The following is a 21,519-nucleotide window of genomic DNA, read 5'->3' on the forward strand; positions in this document are numbered from 1 at the left end:
TTGAGACCATCTGTGATTTATGGCAGACTTGATTTCCTTAGTCATTTGAGGTGGTTTATCTGATATTAAGTGTTTTTTAATTACTTTCATGTTTTCCTTTAAATGTTAGATATGAGATGTGCAGTTTTTTAGAATAACACCATTTATGAATGGAAGAATTCTCTGGTGCTATGATTTTCAATGGGCAACCAATCCAACAATCCTAGAAATAGATGAGAAATATAACTCAGTCAGTGGGCCTCATTACAAGTCTGGCAGTCCAGAAATAGGTGTGCTGGTCTCATCGTAGCAGCACCCTTTTCCGGACCGCTAAACTACAAGATGCAGTGCCAGAAACAAAGTGACCGCAAACAAGCCCTACGGTGCCACCGTTGACGGCAGCCGTGCAACCGCAAACAGCGATTGCACCCAGAGCCTGTCCCTGAAACATCGGCACAGCGGTCATACAGGCACATTCTGAGTACTGCCAACACAGAAACACTGGTATAAACATGCTGATTCCACCGTGATCACCGCGCCGAAAACATCGGCATCAGCAATCAGGTGGAAAAGCAGTCTCAGGAGTGCAGCAACAGGTGGTCACCATTAGCACTGAGAATGCTCAAAAGGACCACACCCCCACACACTTCCCAACACAACCATGCTTGCAGCTGCAGTAGCAGTTATGGAACTGGGGGCCCTGCATGCAGGGATCCAATATGAGCATGATTTCGAAGAGGCAAAAAGGCAGAGGATGATGGCAATGCCCATGAACAATGGTCGGCAGGTAGCACACCGTAGACAGCCACCCATACCCCGCTTAAGGGTCACAACCTGTATCGGCTGGACAGGGAGACCATTACACACATTGCTGATTTGATCCATGATGACATCTGCAGCCTAATCAACATCAGGATTGCAATACCCCCCTTGCTCAAGGTAGTATCAGTGCTGTATTTCTTGGCCACTGGTACCTTTCAGCATAATGTGGGAGAGCTGCATGGGTTATCCCAACCCTGTCTCTCCAGGGTGCTATTGCAGGTCCTGGATGCACTCCTGCGTCACGTGCCAGACCACATAGCCCTCCCCAGAACACCTGCTAGGTGAATGCCTCCAAAGTGGGGTTCCATGCCCTGGCAGGCATGCCGAACATCATTGGATCATTGGTGCACTCGACTGCACACAAATGTGAGCTGGTGGCCAGTCATACAAATGAGGCAGTCTACCGCAACTGCAAACTGTACCACTCCCTGAATGTGCAGGTTGTAAGCGATGCAGACCTCCTCATCACCCACTGCACCGCAAGTTTCCCTAGTTACATGTTGAATTCCAATGTGTTGTGGAACTCCACGCTCTCAGGGTACGCGACTGGACACAGTGGAGAGCAGACCTGGCTGTTGGGTGAGTCAAAGTACCATAGCATGTGCACTGTGGAAAGGGGGTGAAATGTCCACTATCAACAGTGCATGTGTGTAATGCAATGTCATGTACACAGATAGCATGCATGAGCGGGTGGGCATGTCTGGAATGTGGTGCATGGGCAAATGGAGCACACCTCATCACAATTTGTGCACAGATAGACAGGCACATCACATGCACTACAGGTACCAGAATCCATTTTACCCATGCCACCCACCGGAGCATCTACACGCTGTGCACATCGCCCACCACCTGCACCGCAGCCATGTCAGACTAATGTAACTTCTCCCCAAGCATGGTATCCTACAGCATGTAGCCAGGTCACCTGCTTGTCATAAGTGCACATACCCACATGCATGTGACATGAAGCATAACAATGTAGGTACACAGATGTACAAATGGGTGGGATGACCAAAGTACGACATGCAAAGTAATCAGAAGTGGCGCCAGCAATGGACAAGGTAGAAGATGGTGTAGCCATAGGGTCAATGAGCAAGGTGGGTGTGAAATGGTGAGGAAAATGTGTACTCAAACCACCGGGTCATGGTATATATTAACTGCCATTTACGTCTGTATTCATCCATATTTATTTCCGGGCCTTTTGTTCTGTATTCAACCACATTTCTCTGGTGTCATATAAAAAGATAATTCACAGCCAGTATTATTCTGCCTTCATGACAATGTAAAAATCCATTTATTAAAGCATGCATGCAGACATATAGGAAAGACATGCTAGCTTCATTCTTTCCATAACAAACGATTGCTCCTGTGAAACCTCCTGTGTTAAGATATATGTTGTCGCCAATTTGACAACCTTCAAAGCAATTTCCATACAACTATTACACTATCCATGTTGCCCATCTGTAATGAGGTTGACCTGCGATGTATGAGTGACATCATAAAGAACCAGACAGAGTGACCTGTTTTACCCTTATTTTCCATTAACAAATAAATACAGACTGTAAGCAGGTTGATTTCTGTATGTATGAATGAATGTATGTATGTATGTATGTATGTATGTATGTATGTATGTATGTATGTATGTATGAATGTGTAAAAATCAGGAAACACAGACAACTGGAAACCTTAAACATAATGCACCGGATACTAGGGCCATCTGTGACATTCACTATGTCTTGTGCCAATCCCATGTGGCACAGACCAAAATGCATACTTGGCTTCCATGACACTAGCACCACAATGACTGTGTCCCCCTTGTGTCCCTCCCATGCAGGTGATGAAGGATATCCTGCATCACCTGAAAATGAAAATAATTCAGGGCCCCAAATTGGCATCCAACAAGGTCTCAGTGATGGCCTGTGCTGAGAGGTTACTTTTTGCATTACCCAAAGTATGGAAGATTAAGAATAAAATATAAAACATTAACATGGCACTGAAATGTATTTGGTATGGTTTTCAGAGGTGAAGGGGAGAAACAGGGTGCAGCAGAAGACTAAATGTGAGCACCATTTAAGGTACTCCATGGATCAACAATTCACCGGATTAGATGTTAATAAAACACAGGCACAGTTGGGAGAGAATGCTGGACAGGACTGGGTGCATGTATTTTCTGTTCCCAAGAAACATTACTAGGAACAGGTTCCATGTTAAGGGTCAGGTGGACAAATGTGCCACAGTTCTGTCTAGAGCCGTTGGAAGTTATGTTGAACAGTCTGCTTGTGTCATTCGCTGCCTCGCCCTGTTGTACACATGTGATGCCTGCCTGTGTCCTTCGCTGCCCCGCCTGTTGTATGTACATGATGCCTGCCTGTGTCCTTCGCTGTCCCCCTGTTGTATGCATGTGATGCCTGCCTACGTCCTTTACTCCCCCCTGTTGTATGTATGTGATGTCTGCCTGTGTCCTTCGCTGCCTATCCTGTTGTATGTATGTGATGCCTGCCTGTGTCCTTCGCTGACCCCCTTGTTGTATATATGTGATGCCTGCCTGTGTCCTTCGCTGCCCCCCTGTTGTATGTATATGATGCCTGCCTGTGTCCTTCGCTGCCCCCCTGTTGTATGTATGCAATACCTGCCTGTGTCCTTCACTGCCCCCATTGTATGTATGTGATGCCTGCCTGTGTCCTTCACTGCCCCTTTGTTGTATGTATGCAATGCCTGCCTGTGTCCTTCGCTGCCCCCCTTTTGTATGCATGTGATGCCTGCCTGTGTCCTTCGCTGCCCCTCCTGTTGTATGTATGTGATGCCTGCCTGTGTCCTTCGCTGACCCCCTTGTTGTATATATGCGATGCCTGCCTGTGTCCTTCGCTGCCCTCTGTTGTATGCATGTGATGCCTGCCTGTGTCCTTCGCTGCCCCCCTCTTGTATGTATGTGATGCCTGCCTGTGTCCTTCGCTGCCCCCCTGTTGTATGTATGTGATGCCTGCCTGTGTCCTCCGCTGCCCCCGTCTTGTATGCATGTGATGCCTGCCTGTGTCCTTCGCTGCCCCCCTTTTGTATGCATGTGATGCCTGCCTGTGTCCTTCGCTGCCCCTCCTGTCGTATGTATGTGATGCCTGCCTGTATCCTTCGCTGCCCATCCTGTTTTATGTATGTGATGCCTGCCTATGTCCTTCGCTGACCCCCTGTTGTATTTATGTGATGCCTGCCTGAGTCCATCGCTGCACCCCCCAGTTGTATGTATGTGATGCCTGCAGTGTCCTTCATTGCCCCCCTTGTTGTATGTATGTAATGGCTGTCTGTGTCCTTCGCTGCCCATCCTGTTGTATGTATGTGATGCCTGCCTGTGTCCATCGCTGCACCCCCCTGTTGTATGTATGTGATGCCTGCCTGTGTCCATCGCTGCCGCCGTTGTATGTATGTGATGCCTGCCTGTGTCCTTCATTGCCCCCCTTGTTGTATGTATGTAATGCCTGTCTGTGTCCTTCGCTGCCCATCCTGTTGTATGTATGTGATGCATGCCTGTCTCCTTTGCTGCCCCCCTTGTTGTATGTATGTGATGCTTGCCTATGTCCTTCACTGCCCTCCCTGTTGTATGTATGTGATGCATGCCTGTCCCCCTCACCTCTTTTCAATCTCCGGCTCAACCAGAAATGTTGTCAGGCCTAGTAAGATAGTTGCTTGTCTGTCTCATCTCTTTCCCCCTCCTGATCATTGTCAAAGCTCTTGAACTATCTGAAATGTCGCCAGGCCTAGTACGATAGTTAATTTTACATTCTCATTGTCTCAAGACCTTGTAAGAATGTCATTGTATTTTCCCTTGCACCCTCCCTTGTCTTGAAGGGCTTTGAAACACATGTGTGTGTATATGCGCTGTACAGATAAAATATCAATCAATCAATGAAGCCCACTGTGTTCATGTGCTGTGGCATGCTGTGGAATGATAAAAAATTAAGATGTCTCCTTTACATTTACTTTGGAAATGCACTATAGCTCCTGGAAATATAGAAACATGTGTGTTGGCAAAACGTCAGAAAATTGAGACATGGCGTCATTCATAATAAGAAGCAATGGCATACAATACGTTGGGAAATGTATTTGTGAGCAAGTTCACTGCCAACTGTTACAGTGCGATGTTCACTAAGAACAATAAGTAATTCAATACAATCTACAAGCAATTAAATGTTTAAACTAAAACCTGCACACATCTGCATACATCTGTACTGACCAATATCACATCAGGAGAAGATATAAAATGCAAACACGTTTTTTCTGTTTGGAGTGTCACCATGCTATGGGAGAGGGTCACATGAAGAGCCTTCATCACAATCCACACGGAAGGCAACCCATAACCTGGCAGGCCCTGATGGCTGAACACTGTAGGGCTCAGTACACAGCACTCATGTATGTGTAAACGGATGGAAGGAGAGTGAAGGGACAGCAGCATGGGCGTAGGGCGTAGGACATGGGGGGACAGGGGGTTGTGCAGGGATCTGTTTTTTAAGTGGGGGGGGCGCTGCTTACTATGTAAACTGGCCTCTCCCCCCTGGCCGGCAAAAACATGGGGGCAACAGCAGCGTCCACTCAACAGGGATTTTGAAGAAGATGGTGGTGGGGGCCAAGTGGGTTCACCATAAAGTGCAGATTATCTTCTGTGTATAATAAGGGATATCATGAGCTCTGAGTGGTACTGTACGAGTTGCATTCTTAAGTGCAAATCAAAATGTAGCACACAGATATCTTCTCACTTGGTCCGAAATTACAGTGCAGTTTGTACCCTACACTCTATTTATTTATTTATTTATTCGTTTTTGTAATGCGTGCAAAAACCCGTAGGCATCGTGGCGCTGGTTAAAGAGGGTTGGCAGACTTAGTTACAAGACAGAAAGAAGCATTATACAATTTTTACATTTGATCATTTTCAGTACATTACAAGAATTTACACACTTACATTTACAATTTGGGGGGTGGTGGAGGACATAGGGAGGCAAGAGGCAGAGTAATGAGTGCAAAGCGCTGATCCGCGGATCACTCTCTGCAGGGGGTTGGCTGGGCTGCCTCTGCAGAGCCCCATCGCTTTCCTGGTGGATTTTGCTCTGTAAAAGATCAAGGGGACAAATCCACTTGGATCACTAGGGGGAAATCCATTCACGATCACTGAGAGGAGATGCCTGGCCAAAGTCCAGATGTGAGCATGCCCTGAGGATGGACTCAATGTCCGAAATGCATCGGCTTGTGCGTCTGCCACGTTAAAGAATAAAAATATTGTGTTCTAGCACAACTGCATAAAGAAACAAGAAATACTGAAATCTTCTACAGCCTTCATCGGTTGAACTCACAAAAAATGTTGAGAATTTAAAACAATGTACTTCTAATACTGCAGTAGTATTGACTACACTAAGGACGTCTCCAAAGCTCAGTGGAGGTCCCACTTAGCATATTTTGTTTTAGAGTAATGGTAGGTGTCAGTTAAAAAGGGAAGTTTTCAGATTTTTTCCAAAGGCAGAGATGGAGGTTTCAGCTCTGAGGGTAGTAGGGAGTGAGTTCTAGAGTTTGGGAGAAATGTACCGGAAGCCTATCCCGCCTGCTTTAGACCTGTTGATGTGGGGGTGATTAGTTGATTGGTGTAGCGGGTTCTTTTTGGTCGAGATGAGGTGGTTCTTGATAAAGTTTCTGATAGGTAAGATGGGGCAGTGAAGTTGAGGCATTTGTGGGTGATGGTGAGGATTTTAAAAGTAATGCGGTCTTTCACAGGGAACCAGTGAGCTGTCTGTCTAGCTTGTGTGATGTGGTTCCTTCTTGGGATGCTAAGGGCTGCTCTTAGAGCATTGTTTTGGGTGATTTGGAGTCTGTTTAGGTTTTTCATGGCAATACCTGCTAGGAGTGCATTGCAACAGTCTAGCTTAGCGCTTATGGTTGCTCTGGCTATTGAGCGATGATTAGGCTTGGTGAGATAAGGGTTTATGGCATTGATGAGTTTAGTGCTGCATCCGGATGCAGGGGCAATGGCATTGACATGCCTGTTCATTGATAAGGTGGCATCAATGTGAACACCTTGAGTCTTCATGGACGAGGAAATGGGAATGATTGAGTTACCAATGTTGAAGTTGGTGTACAGGGGGTCTAGATTGGCATGCGTGGCTTTTTGGCCAAGGATTAGGATCTCCGTCTTATCCCCATTCAGGCATAGTCCGTTAGCCACCATCCAGGCTTGGATTGTGGCATAGATGTGGCATAGGGCCTTGGCATCTTGGTCATATGATCGGATAGTGGTAGGAGTACTTGGGTGTCGTCAGCGTAGTTTGTATATGCTATTCCAAGTGCATCAAGCATATCAAAGAGGGGCTTTGTGAATAGGTTATACAAAGTAGGGGCTCTGCATGAGTCTTGCGGGACTCCACAGTGGATAGTAGTGAGGGCCGCATTTGCAATGTTTGAGAATGCCTTCATTGCTCTACCTTCAAGGAAGGAGTTAATCCAGGAGGCTGTTTATTTGGAGAATTGGGCAGCTTGTGTGAAGTGGGCGGTAAGAGACTTGTGATCAACAAGATTGAAGGCTGCGAAGAGGTCTAGGAGAAGGAGGAGGGCAGGTTTGCCTTTATCCATTATTTGGGTGGTGTGTTTTTTTAAGCCTAGGAGGGCTAGGATAGCGTTTGTTTCCAGGTATAGCTGAATCTGGCTATGGGCTGCCCTGTCCAGAATTTTAATAAGGAAAGGGACAGTGGTTATGGGCCTATAATTATTTGGCTCAGCAGGGTCTAATGTAGGTTTTTAAAGGAGGGAACATACCCAGGCTTCTTTGAGACTGTCGGGAATGATGCCTGATTTAAAAGAGGAGTTAATGAATGCCATTAGGAGAGGGGTAAGGGCCTATGCACAATCCTTGATGATTTCAGGTGGGCATATCTCACCTTTGCATAGGGATGGTTTGAGATGTTTGAGGAGGTCTATAATTTCAGATTCAGTGATGTTTCTAAAGGGGAATTGTGGGAGGTGAGGATCTTTATGATGAGGAGGAGTTTGACCATGCATGTGCTTGCTTGGTAGTGCCTCGTAGTGGTCTTGTATTTTTTTGGGGAGGAGGGCAATTTTATTGAGCATTGCTGATCGTATGCTTGCGCACCACGTTTCGTCTTTAATGATTTCGTCTGGGCTGGTAGGTGGTGCGATGAGTTCATTGAAGATAGTGCAGATTTCCTTAGTTTGGCTTTTGGCATTACATATTCGATCGTTGAATGAGTTAGATTTGGCTGTGATGGTGTCCTCTTTATACAGACGCGCAATCCGATTGAAGCTGTCTTTAGTCGAGTCATTGTGTTTAGCCTGCCAGTTTTTTAGGGCCTTTTTTAGGGCCTGTCGTTTGTTCAGGCAGATAGCCTGGATCTCTTCTGTGAACCATGCATTGTTGTGAAGAGACTTTTTTTTTCTTTCTTGCTTTCAAGTTGAGCTATGGCATTTGCAGCATTGGTTTGTGTGCCTTTAAAAATATCTGCCAGAATGTTGGGGTCCTGTGAGAATGGGGGCGATAGGCAAGGGATGTTAAGGTACGGTCTGAGGTTATCAGAGTTAAGTTTCTTGGAACTTCTTACTCTATATATCATGTTTGTGAAATCCCCTGGCAGTGAAGGAGTTCCAATTGTCTGTTTTTGCAGAAACTTGCAGGATACATGTGTTGTGCGTAGCCAAGACGGACCATGCATTCTGTGACATATCATCCTATACCTCTAATTGGAAAAGGAAATGCATATGCGAGATACTTTACTTTAGCACTGCCCCGTGGACCATGATGCTGACCCCCTGACTGTCAATCACCTCTCACTGGCAGCATAAGATTCAAACAAGCATGTATCATAACCCTTTTGTAAATTAACATGGTTTCCCCTGCCTTCTTTTAATTTACTACAAAGTAGTTATCTAATGTACAGTACTCATATTCAACATTTCTAATATCAAATGACGAATGATGTGCCATTTACATTTTCTAAAGACACGTTGTCTTGGTGAGTGGCCTTTGGGGAATTTACCATACTGCGATTGTTATTTCTCCCATCAGGAGCACCCGCTGAAAGCCACACATCGTTTGATTTCAGGGAGCTGTGACCAAATGTTAATTTTACAGCAATCGATAATTGGATACTGTAATGTTTATCTAGTAAAAATAAAAAAATAAAAATACATTAATAACAAGATATAAAAGCCAAGCCCACATTTCTCAGTAATGCTGACTTTTTACCGTGACACAATACCTTTGGTGGATCAGATTGAAAGCTGGTGCCCAACGGATTGAGGGATTCACCCAGTTGATGAACGGTTCATCAAGATCAGCCCTGCATCTCTATCTATTCTGGGTACACAAAGTAGGCCCAACACCTTGCATACATTGATATTAGAGAGAAGATTGGGTGTCTCGATGCCTATTCTCTTGAAATAAAATCCATTTCACTCTCTCCTCACTCTCACAGTGTGTTTTTGCCAGAGTCTAGGAATGCAAGTGCATCACCCAAATGATTGACAAGGATTTGCCAAGTGGTGAAATTATGAATAATAGTAGGGTATGTTGTTTCCAGCATGTATAAAAAAATCATTGATCCCAAATGTGCTGGTGAGATAGCTGTTTCGACAAATAAAAAGAGATATATGCATAAATATTGCTCCCAGTTCCATATATATTACACGGCTCACGTTAGCGGGCGTGTAGTTATGGTTAAGTTCTAAATCCATAGCAAGACCTCTTTTTGGGCGGCTTATAACTTCGCTCCCCCTGGACGAATCCTCACCAAATTTAGCAAAAAAAGTACATGGCCCATTCTGAAAATTTCTGGCAAGTATGGTGAGGTTTCTTCGAGGGGGGGGAGTTATAGGGGGAGTCCCAATTTTTTTTCTCCATAGACTGAATGGCCAAAAACATTGCGCACACCTACAGCCCAAACGGCTGGACGGATTTTAACAACATTTCTGGCAGGAGCGGGGGCTTGGTTCCAAAAGCGTGCATTTTTATTTTTGGTGGAAATCCGACTAGAACTTTTGTTGCAAAGAACTGAAATGTATGTCTCAAAATATTTGTGACATCTAGCTCTGCTCCGCAGACCCATTTCCTTGTTCGCTCCGTGGTCAAAAGTCTCATTGGCTTTGAGTATGATGTGCTGTTTGCGAACATTCGACGTGGCTGGTGGTTGGCTGGAGGGAAGCGTGCTTTGTGTCACAATTTTGGGTTACGCCACCATGTTCTATCAGTGGACAGTGCGGTGCCGAAAGGGCCTGGCAAACATACTTCACGCCATGTGGTGGTGGTTGAAGGGATGGAAAGCGTGGGGGAGTGAGAAGTGGTTCATCGGATATATCTCATTATTAGGTGGAAGAAGACAGTGGTGTGCCTGCAGTATCCATGCGTACTGTGCCAATTTGCGGGTACCTCCACATGCGACTACCGTGTGTGGCGAATGCAGGCAGCCTTTGTTAGGGTACGATAGCTTGTGTGGCCACCTCTTTCCATGGTGAGTGGTGGCATGTGAATTGCAGAAGGGGAATGCATTGGACATGACATGAACACTTTAATATAGCATTTACTATGTTGTGTTGTCTGTGGTAAGCCCGTAGCCCCTTCCATGCATGGCTGGAGGCCTTGCACGACAACTATGTACCCTGGTTGCAAGTAGGTTTGACATTGTTGCCTTGTGTGTGTGGTTTTATCAGCCTTGCATACATTGTTGGTTCCATGGGTGTGGTGATTGTTAGCACATCCTACAGTGTTTAGTCAATATCTGGAGCTGATGGAGTGAATGCTCCTGCAGTGTGTCAACTGGGTGCAATGTTCAAATAGTGTGTGCATAGAAGTGGATAGGGTTGAACTGCTTATTTTATAGACTTGGGTAGTGTCCATTGCACAGAGTCCTGAGTACTGAGTACTGTACTGCACTATGAAGTATTGGTTTTGTGCACTGAATATAGTGCTGGGAGCAGGGCCACTGTTGTGACAATTGTGTAGGTTGGTTGGCAGGAACACCATAGTATGTGAATGAAAGTGGGTAGAGGTGCCAGAGGCTGTGTTATGTTTGTAGATTCTGCTAACTGTTGCATGTTTCCGTGCACTCGGTGTGGTAATGGTAAATATGGAGTGTGGTACAGAAATTATAGTGTTGGATGGATGCAGAGGTCTTGGTGTGATTGGTGCATGCGTGTGTGAATATTGCATAGTACCCAATGAGGGAGTGCTGGAAAAAAAACAGTGGAAAAGGAAGAAGGACTGTCCCTACTTTACTGGGGCGCGGTCCTTGCTGTAGCTGGGAAAGCGCATGTGCCACATCCAGCCATTCTGAGCATGGTGGGCATGGAAATGGAACTGTGAGGATTATGCAATCAGGTGTTCAGGGTGTGGTTTACAGGAAGGGGCAGTACTATTTTTCCCAATACTCTGTGTATTGAGGTTTGTAGAGATGGAGAGATGCACAGTGCTAATCGTGGGTGATACCTTGGTGCAAGATCTGCACAGGTATGCCGTGCAAAGAGGCGTTGCTGTTAATTTCGGGTTGAAAGGAGTGGAGGCTTTGTGTGGCAGTCTCTATGAGTGCAGTTTCATTGGAAGGTCCCCTTTGGAGATATGTGGGCTCTGTCTCTACTGTTAATGTTGTTGTGGTGCATTATGGAAGTGTACATTTGGGTTACATGTCATGTCACCTGAATAAGTTGATGAATTCAGTGATGCAGATTTTTCCCACTGCCAAGGTTGTTTTCTCATGCATACCACCAGTAGGAGTATGGGACCATGCCAGTGTAATTTGTCCCCAGCCAGAGGCCAGAAGGTGTCTTATAAACAGTAGCATGTGTGAATTTATGTGCACTGATGGGATGTTCTCCACCCACTATGAGATCATGAAGTCGCAAAATATGCACTGTTTCCATGCAAATGGCATTTCTTTGACCGCCATTGGCAATGCTATTTTCTTTTACACTGTGCAAGAAGCGAGAAGCGTTGAACAGAATTCAGTAAAAATGTGAGGAGAAGTAAACAGAAATTCATATAAAGAGAAAAAACAAAAAAGGTTGTTTGCAAGCACATAAAAAAACATGAAGAAAATATATATCTTTGCTGAACCACCATGAAAGACCCAATCCCCTACCCTGTTTGAAATTTCTCTCCCCCTCCTGTTCCTAGCACGATGATTCTGCGGATTCCGAGGTAGTTTCAGGATTACACGTGCCACTTCCAGGCCTTTTCAAGATGGCAGGCATGGAAATAGGACTGTGGAGGCTAAGGCATTGCTTAATAGGGTTTCTGGTTGTGTGGTGTGTGTGCAAAAACTGTGGCAGAAGGTCTATTTGTGCAGAGATACGCAGAAGGCTATGGTTGAAGTGAGCAAGTTAAGGGGAAGGCATCCTGTCTATATGCGTGCACTGTATGTACTTGTTTTAAGTTGCTAAGATACATTCAGGGCTGCTTTTGTGCAATGTTTTTGCAAATTGTGTAGAAAATGGGTTACTGCAGAAAACAATTCTGTGAAGTGTGCAATGTAAGTGGCAGGCATCCTGTTAGTATGCATGCAATGTGTGTATGATATGATATTATATGGTATGATATGGCATTTATAACATGCCTATACACAAGTGTTTCAAGGCGTAACAAGGCAAGGGAGGGGGAACAATGGGTAGACAGAGACAACGATCCTACTAGGCCAGGTGTCACTCAGATCATGCAAGTGCATAGGTAGGGGGAGGGGAAAGTGCAGTGCATGGGAAAAAGAAAAAATAACAATATGTAAAAATACAGCCCTCTGGTGGCAAGTGCAAGGATAAGTGCAGACATCAGGTAGTGGTGGTGGGACTGTTAGGGATACAGAAAACAGTCCCCAAGTGCAGGGGTTGCCAGAAAGGCATTGCAGGGGTGTAAATGGTGGGGGAGGGGGCTTGGGCCTGGGATCAGAGGGTGGCGAGGTAACCAGTGCAGATTCAGTTTCAGTCAGAAAGTCAGCAGTGGGGAGGAGGAGAAAAAGCAGAAGCAAAGAGAAAGGTTTTGAGGTGCTTCCGGAACCGTAGATGGTTCTCCTCAAATTTCAGGGAGGCAGGGAGGCTGTTCCAGAGGGAGACCCCAGCCAAAGAAAGAGATCCACCAGCAACTGGTTGCTTCGAGAAGCGACTGGCCCTGAGGGAGTTGGAGGCGGATGAGCGAAGAGCTCGAGAAGGGAGATATGTAGGAAGTGAGAGTTGAAGGTATTGAGGCCCCAGGGCCCAAAAGGCCTTCTGGATAATGCAGAGGATTTTGAACTTAATCCTCGCAGCCACTGGGAGCCAGTGCATATATTTCAGTCCTGGAGAGTCACGATCCCTGGGCTTGAGGCCAAAGACAAGTCTAGCAGTGTTGAGTTGCCGAGGGTGGAGAATAGAAGCAGGAAGATTTAGAAAGTGGCTGTTGCAATAGTTCAGCCTAGAGAGAACCACAGCTGTGGAGAATGTGAGCTTCTGGGAACTTGGTTTAGGTTGGTAAAATACATTCAGTGCTGCTTGTGTGCGATATTTGTATGATTTATGTAGGAGCTGGGTTAGTGTGGAAAAAAATGTGTAGCATTGTCAGAAGGAAAGAAGAGAGTTCTGTTTGGATATTACACTGTCTGATATGGGTAAATGACAACATTGAAAGCATATACCATTGAAGTGCCCCTTGATGGTAGCTGATGAGAGAAAAAACAGTATGGTTTTTAAGTAAGTAATGAACGTTCAGTGGCAGATACCGTGCTCAGAGGCACTTATAACAGAGTTGTAAACAAACTGCAGAAAAAGTATTCATACCTCTACTTTGTGCTGATGGGTGCTCATGTGGATTATTGTGGATGCAGAAACCTTGCATAGTTTTACAGAACTTTCTGCTGTACGTGCTTTCGAATCACACAACACTTGCAGTCTGAATGTGTAACGGTACATATGAAGTGTTGTACAGAACTGACAGTGTTAGATGCTGATGTCTTGGATATGATTGGTTGATACGTGTGTGACTATTTAACAGTACCCAATGAGGTAGTGCAGGACAAATAATAGTGGAAATGGAAGAAGGGCTGTTCCTGCTTTACTGGGGTGCGGCCCTTGTGGTGTTTGGGGAAGTGCACGTGCCACATTCTACACTTCTCACCATGCTGGCCAATGGAAATGTGTCTGTGGGGATTATCCAATCAGGTGTTGAGGGTGTGGTTCACAGGAAGTAGCGGTAACACTGTTTTTCATTACTCTGCTCAGTGAGGTGGGCTGACATCGAGAAACGCATTGTGTTGATTTTGGGTGATGCTTTTGTGGTAGATCTGCACAAGTATGCCCAGGAAAGACACTTTGATGGCGATTTTGGTTTGGAAGGAGTGGACGCATTGTCATGCGCTGTCCATGTCCGCAGTTTTGGCGTATGCTTGCACTTTAAAAACAAGTGGCCAGTTTTGCTACTGTTCATGTTATTGTCGTGCATTATGTCAACATGCTTTTGGGTTATATGGCTTGTTCATGTTTGTTCCATCATGAATGCAGTGAAGAGCCTTTTTTCTCCACTTCCCAGGTGGTTTTCTCAGCCATGCCACCAAGAAGAGTATGGGACTGTCCTAATATATGTTGTTCCCAGCCAGAGGCTGGAAGCGGTCTCATCAACAGAAGCATGTGTGATTTTTTGCCCGCTCGTGGGATGTTTTTCTGCAGCAATGACATAATTAATTCTCTAAATGCAGAGTTTTTCCATGCAAATGGGATTTCTTTGTCCAGCATGGGTGATGCTCTTTTGTTTGCCCATCTACAGGAGGCATTGAAAAGTGTACTCTAAGAATGTGAGGAGAAGAAAACAGAAAACAATCTAAAAACCAAAAATAAAGGTGTTTCTCTAGAAGCCACCACTAAAGACGAAATCCCCTACCCTGTTTGCAATTTATTCCAACACGCCTGCACAAAAAACTAAAGCCACATCTGGGGCTTTTGAGGATGGTGGGCATGGAAATAGGACTGTGGAGGCTAATGGATTGTGCAATACCATTTCTGGGTGTGGTGTTTACGCAGAGGAATGTTGTACAGAACCGATAGTGTTACATGGAGAGCTCTTTAATGTGATTAGTGGATGCGTGTGTGACTATTTACCAGTTCTGAATGAGGAGGTGCAGAAAAGAAGATAGTGGAAAGGGAAGAAGGACTGTTCCTGCTTCACTGTGGCGCAGCCCTCGCGGTACTTGTGGAAGCACACGTGCCACATACTACCGTTTTCAGCATGCTGCCCATGTGAATGGAACAGTGGGGATTATCGGTACTGAGGGTGTGCTTTACAGGAAGGGGCCTTAATACTTTTCTCCATTACTGTGCATAGTGAGCCGGGCTGACATGGTTACCATTACTTGCAAACGTAATGTAGCATTGCAGAAATTGTTCCAAAATCAATTACAGCGCAAAGCTATGTGGGCCACTACTCTGCTCTGAAAAGCTACAAACAGAATGCAGAGTAGGTCTGGGGTGGGACCTTTTGTAGGGCTGCTGCAGTCACCATGTAACCGGCAAAGATGCCTACATCGTTGAACCAAATACATACATGTGCAATGGCACATTGTCTGGTATCTGTAAGCGTGTACTTTCCCAATAAAACTCTATAGATTGCAGAACATTTTACTTTTCCACTGTTCGAGGGTCCAGATCGTGTCCGTGATATAAGGGCCCACGCACTGAGTGAGTGCCGGTGCATGGTGATGTCACGCGTGTTCTTGATTGGGACTGCTGTCCGCAGGACGTGTTTTGGGCCAAATACTTTGTGCGCATGTGCATAGGTGTCCTATGCACACCGTTGGGATCTCTGGACTGATTAATAGTGCGACGCACATGCACTGACCATTTTGTGACAAGCTGGGTGTTTGTAGGGTATAGAAGGTGGGATATTTTTGTGTACAGCTGCCTGTAGGACGTGGATGGGCACCTCAAACTACTTAAAGTTCATCACAAGTGTCATTGCATATGCTGGAGAGGGGCTGTGTTACAAGGACACAGAGGAAGAGATACGCATGCTCGTACTTGTTCAATGAAGAAACGCCCACTCCCACAATTAGTTATAGGTGGTTCACAAGATGCAGACATGCTGTTCATACTGGTGTGGTACGGATGCCTCCATTGTGATTGCGGATAGGTCAGGCAGGTGCGGTGTCCATAGTACCCCTCTTTTGCTTAATTACAGTCCTTTCCACCAGTACTGTGTGCCGCTGAGTCAAAACAGGATTTTAAAAACAAAGGAAAAGCCACATCTACACTCAGGAACAATTTGCATATCAACCTTCATTTCAACATATTGATAGATACTATTAGGAAAAGGAAGCGGGAGCAGAAGTTGATCAATATTATGGGGAATTGGGGATTTGCACAAGAAGTTGGTCATGAGGGGAGGAAGGGATTGAGGTATTATCGTAACGTCTTTGATCACACAGATTTTGAGGGCATGGCAGGCTATGAAATGGTGGAAGGGGTGCACATGCAGGTCAGGCAGTGGTATTTTATTTTGTCCATAATATGTCCTTGTACGTAATATTTTAAGGCAGCAAAATTGTTCACCAATTCTACCATTTTGGCTTCCAGGCTGTCCAGTTTTCTATTTACAGAGTTTCTTTCCTTTCCTGTGTCTGTATGTTGTTGTGGAAGGGGTGCTGCTTGTGCTGCATTGCTTTCCTTTCCAATATGTTCTCTTAAAGATAAAAAAATCTGCTAGGTGTACATGAAGCAATATATATTGAATATTTCACATTTCAGACTGTGGTGTGTACCAATGGGGTTACTATTGTGAGTGATTTCTTCATGAGGGAAATTCTTTTCCAGCCACTCTAAGGTGCTTCCCATTGCTGCGTACAAAAAGAAACATTATGCGTATCTACCATTGTATACTGCACCACCTGTGCAATTATCAGACACACTTTAATGTACTTACTACGTTGTAGTGACGTTCTGGTCTTAGTAATTTATAGTCCTTACTGTGGTCATTCGTTCTTTGATCCTATGTAAAGCCAAAGTGCGGTAAGATTGTTAAAGGCAGACGTCACTTCTCTTATTGGTGCATTACGTTATGGTGCACACCCAATGCCTTTGTTCTGTTTCTTTCATAAGTACTCAGTTTCCAGACCTACTCTATTTTCCCTTGCAATTCACGTACATGGTTCTATTTGTATATTTTCCTTGTGCTTGCTGAATGGTACCACTATGTACGATTGCCTGTGCCTTTATGAGCAGGTTGGATGCCACCAGATGTCCGCGACCAGATGCATACTCTGCGACTGCTGCGCGTATTAACATGGTGCCAGCGGGTTCAGTATGTTGTACGGTACATGTTTACAAACTAAGGGTATCATGGTAAAAACCTATGAAATTCAGTGAAAAAATGTTGTTAAAGGGACGTTATGATTAAGTTGCGCTTCTAAACACCCATTATATTCAGTGAAACAAAACATTGTTTAAGGGACATTATGGTTTAGTTGCCCTACTAAAATGCTATCATGTTCAGTGAAAAAACATTGTTAAAGGGACGTTATGGTTCAGTTGCCCTAAGAAAAACCAATCAAATTCCATGCAAAAAGTTTTTTAAAGGGATATTGCAGTGACTCTCTAGTAATACCAACCTATCCATATTATGGTTACATGTAAAACCGAAACCCCCCAGAAATGTGCTAGTTATGGTAAGCTAATCAACCCTAACTCACGCCACTACTTCGCATTGTTAAAACTAACACCCATGATATGAAAGATTACATCACAAATGACATTGATGACATCACTGACCACATGTGCAGTTAGTTGCCATGAAAAGCCTCTACAAGGGATTGTCATAATCCTGGCAGAAAACTATCAGAGTTCATTGGGAAAACTATCATGATATACATAGTTCATTAAGCAACGCATTGCTATAAAAAACATTGCATTACAGACTTCTTTCTATTACATGAACCTACTCATGTAGAAACATAGGCATTGTCTGCAGCATATTCAACATCTTGCCATGTTGGTTAGTAAAATGGTGAATGCTTTCGTTTCAGAGTTTTGTGTACTGTAAACATAAGTAGCTAACAATGCCTCACTTACTACAAAATTGTACTACTACACACAAAACATAAAGAGACCACGACGCATACAAATATGAGCATACAGAGGGAAATTAAAGTAAGCAAAAACGCAGCACTATTATTACCAGAAAGTGGTCATAACCTACCTGATTATCTTCATGCACAGAAATAATTGCTGTGTTTCAGGCTTGGTTCTTCCCCTATGCATATGTATCAAATGATGTAAGTAAACCATAAAGAAACTGGTGTAAAACCATATGAGAAGTGTAAGCTCTACAAATAATAGTACCTTTTGACGGTTTACTTGCTGAGTGCCATTGAAGAAAACCACCTGGCCTAGATATGTCAGTGAACAAAAAAAGAGGGAGCCAGACATGTAATGTCATCAGTGATGTCATCAATGATATTTGTGATGTCATCTTTCATGTCATGGGTGTTAGTCTTAGCAGTGCACAGTGTGGCGGGAGTTATGGTTCCTTAGCTTGCCCGTAACTAGCACATTTCTGGGGTTTTCCGATTTTATGTTTAACCATAATATGGATAGGTTGCTATAACTACTGAGTAACTGCAATGTCCCTTTAAATACATTTTTGCACTGAATTTGATAGGATTTTTTTAGGGCAAGTGAACCATATTGTCTCTTTAACAATGTTTTTTCACGGAATTTGATATCTTTTTAGTAGGACAACTAAAGCATAACATCCCTTTAACAATGTTTTTTCACTAAATATATATATATATATATATATATATATATATATATATATATTAAAAGGAACATTTGTGGGTTTTTGGGTTTGTGGATTGCGTATATTCCCTAAACAATTCCACACCATTTTACCAATTTGCATCACATTTTGCAGAGTCACCTGTCAGGATCCTCCCGACATTACTGGCTACATGACATCTGGAAACCCCACCCCTTCCCCCGGATTTCAGCAAAAGTGAACATTTGGGTGTGGGTTTATGGGTTTGTGGCTTCGCGTATGTTCCCTATACAAATCCTCACAGTTTCTCCAATCTGCACCAAATTTTGCACAGTCACTATTGAAGACTCTCCGAACATTACTGGCTACATGACATTTGGAAATCCCACCCCTTTCCTCGGATTTCAGCAAAAGTCCTTTGGTGTGTGGGTGTGTGGCTTTGCCTATGTTCCATATACAATTCCACAACGTTTCACCAATCTGCACCATATTTTGCACAGTCACCTGTAAGGACCCTGCAGACATTACTGGCTACATGACATTTGGACACCCCACCTCTTTCCCTGGATTTCAGCAACAGTCAAAATGTGTGGCTTTGTGGATTTGTGGCTTGTCGAAGCGTTGTTCCTCATACAATTCCACACCGTTTCATCAATCTGCACCAACTTTTGCACAGTTACCTGTATCTATAAGGTAATGAAAGTCCGGGCAACACCGGGTTTATCAGCTTGTACAAAATATTGATAAACAGGAACTCAGTTAACCATTCTTTCAAAATATTTGAAAACGTTTCTCCGTTCCACCAGAAAAACAGTAATCTAAATGAACAGGCTGAATAGTACATTTGTTAAAATATGCAAACATTTTAAAAAATATAAGCAGATAATACAAAAATAAACTTGAAAAAAAGGCAGACGTGGATAAAAAACCTGAAAACATAAAAGCAGAGGTGCTGCCAGGCTTTGTGGTTGTGGATGCTGATATCATGTACAAAGGGGCAGACTGCAAGGAGGGGAAGGGTAACAGCCTGATGGAAACTGGTAAATACTGTAGTAGAGTTGAGCTTACTGTAGAGTTTGCGTCTTGAAACACTTGTAAAGGCACGTTATAAATACCATATCATATCATATATCTACACTGGCAATTAGGAAATGAGGGAGAGTGTAAGGGTTGAGGAAGGATCGGACAGGCCAATGTGGGACTATTTTGGGGAGGCTTGAAGAGCATACTAGCTTTATAGCCGGTGCCTTTATGCCCCCGGCCCACACAGAAGCCGGTAGAAAGACTGTGGTGTACAAAATGGTGCAAACACAGAAATGCTGCCATACTGCCTCCAGGTTGGGAGACATGTTGCCGTGGGGAACATGTGTGTGCCAAGGGAGGGGAATGGAAGGAGTGGACAGGTCAGGGACGGCACAAGGCAGGGTAGTGTGGGGCAGATTGAAGAGCACACCAGGGACAAGCACACTGCTGGGGTCTTGTGGACAAGCAGAGGGGTACATCATTCAGTATGCCACAGCAATTATGCCAGCCGTGAGGAGTGTCGACCATCAGCATATGAACACAGACCCTTGAACATCAGTGGAGAATAGGAGGACATACACCCACTTGGACACTAGTGAGAAAGGTACCGAAGTCCAGTGTGACATTAGTAGAGGTGGGAGGAGGGGAGTCAGGTGGGCAAACCCCAAGGAGAGGACTAAGAACCAGGATCTGACAGGGCATTAGCAAAAGAGACACTAACTGAAAGAGACACAGGTTAATCATAATGGTAAAATAAGTTGCAGTTAAATGTTTTTGATTAAATGAATTTCAGTGAAAATAACTCTTTTGCTTGACATCTAACCTTACCTGGCAACTCGCCATCTCATTATGAAGTACTATTACAGGATATTAGTGGAATGTGGAAAGGTGGTAGTCTATAGCTAGAATGGTGTGATTCTGTGACTGCATACACCTAAGACACTGGGCTCGGATTTTTGCCCATTTATAGAATCAAATGAAACACAATTAGCCACTAGTTGAAATTACGCATAATGACAGAATATTCAAGGGTTGTTACTCTAATAAAGTGAAACCCAGTGTAATGGACATGTTATCTAAGTTAACTCATACTTTATTAGAACTTTCTTTATCTGAACATGCGACGCAATGCCATTTATAGTTATTATTTTAATTAGTGTAATATCTTTAAGGATATCGTTGTCTACACTATCATGACGACCATTGTGCACAGAAACAAACCGGGTTGCGACGACTAAATCAGGTTAAAGCATGAACTTGGACATTTCAAGCACTTTTTTTTCCTCTCCACACATCCGGGACCTGGTTAGCTTAGGATACGCACGGCCAGCAACATCCAGGATCTATGATTGCCCTGCTTCATATCCTCACCACTGCTCCTAATTCCGTCTAATGCACCAAGAGGTGTAAAGAGGCAGACTCATCTTTTCCCTGAACCCGCTACCCTCATCCCCACTTGCCCGCCTTGGTCCATTAGGAAGTGAATACATCACAGTGCCGGTGAGATAGCAGAGCGACCTCAGAAGTAGTTTCTGACATCTGCGTGTTCAGAATCCGGCGGGGCCAACTAAGCCTTCCATCCTTCCAAGGTTGATAAATTGCGTACCATGCAGTGGGTAATTATATCAACTGTCATTATAGTGCTTTGATGCCCTCAGTTGGCTGGAACAATCCCCGCCTGCTGTTACAGCCTCCTGAGGCCCTTCTTTGGGTGGTGCTTTTATTCTCCTTTTTTTTCTTTTTTCTAATGTGGGGAAGCAACAGTGAGGTTCTCCCTGTTGCCTTCCTATGTTAGAAAACCCCAATTCCCCTTCTCCCCACCCCAACTTATCTTCGGGACCGAAGACTTGGACTCCTCCTTCCATCTGGCCGCCCCCATCGAAAATTAAAAGGGACTAGGTCCCTTCTGAGATTACGGTGGCCATTTTGGAACATGTTTTCCATGGCTGCATCATCTG

This window comes from Ambystoma mexicanum, chromosome 5q, assembly GCF_040938575.1.
Source record: "Ambystoma mexicanum isolate Mex_15411 chromosome 5q, UKY_AmexF1_1, whole genome shotgun sequence".
In the NCBI taxonomy this organism is placed as follows: Eukaryota; Metazoa; Chordata; class Amphibia; order Caudata; family Ambystomatidae; genus Ambystoma; species Ambystoma mexicanum.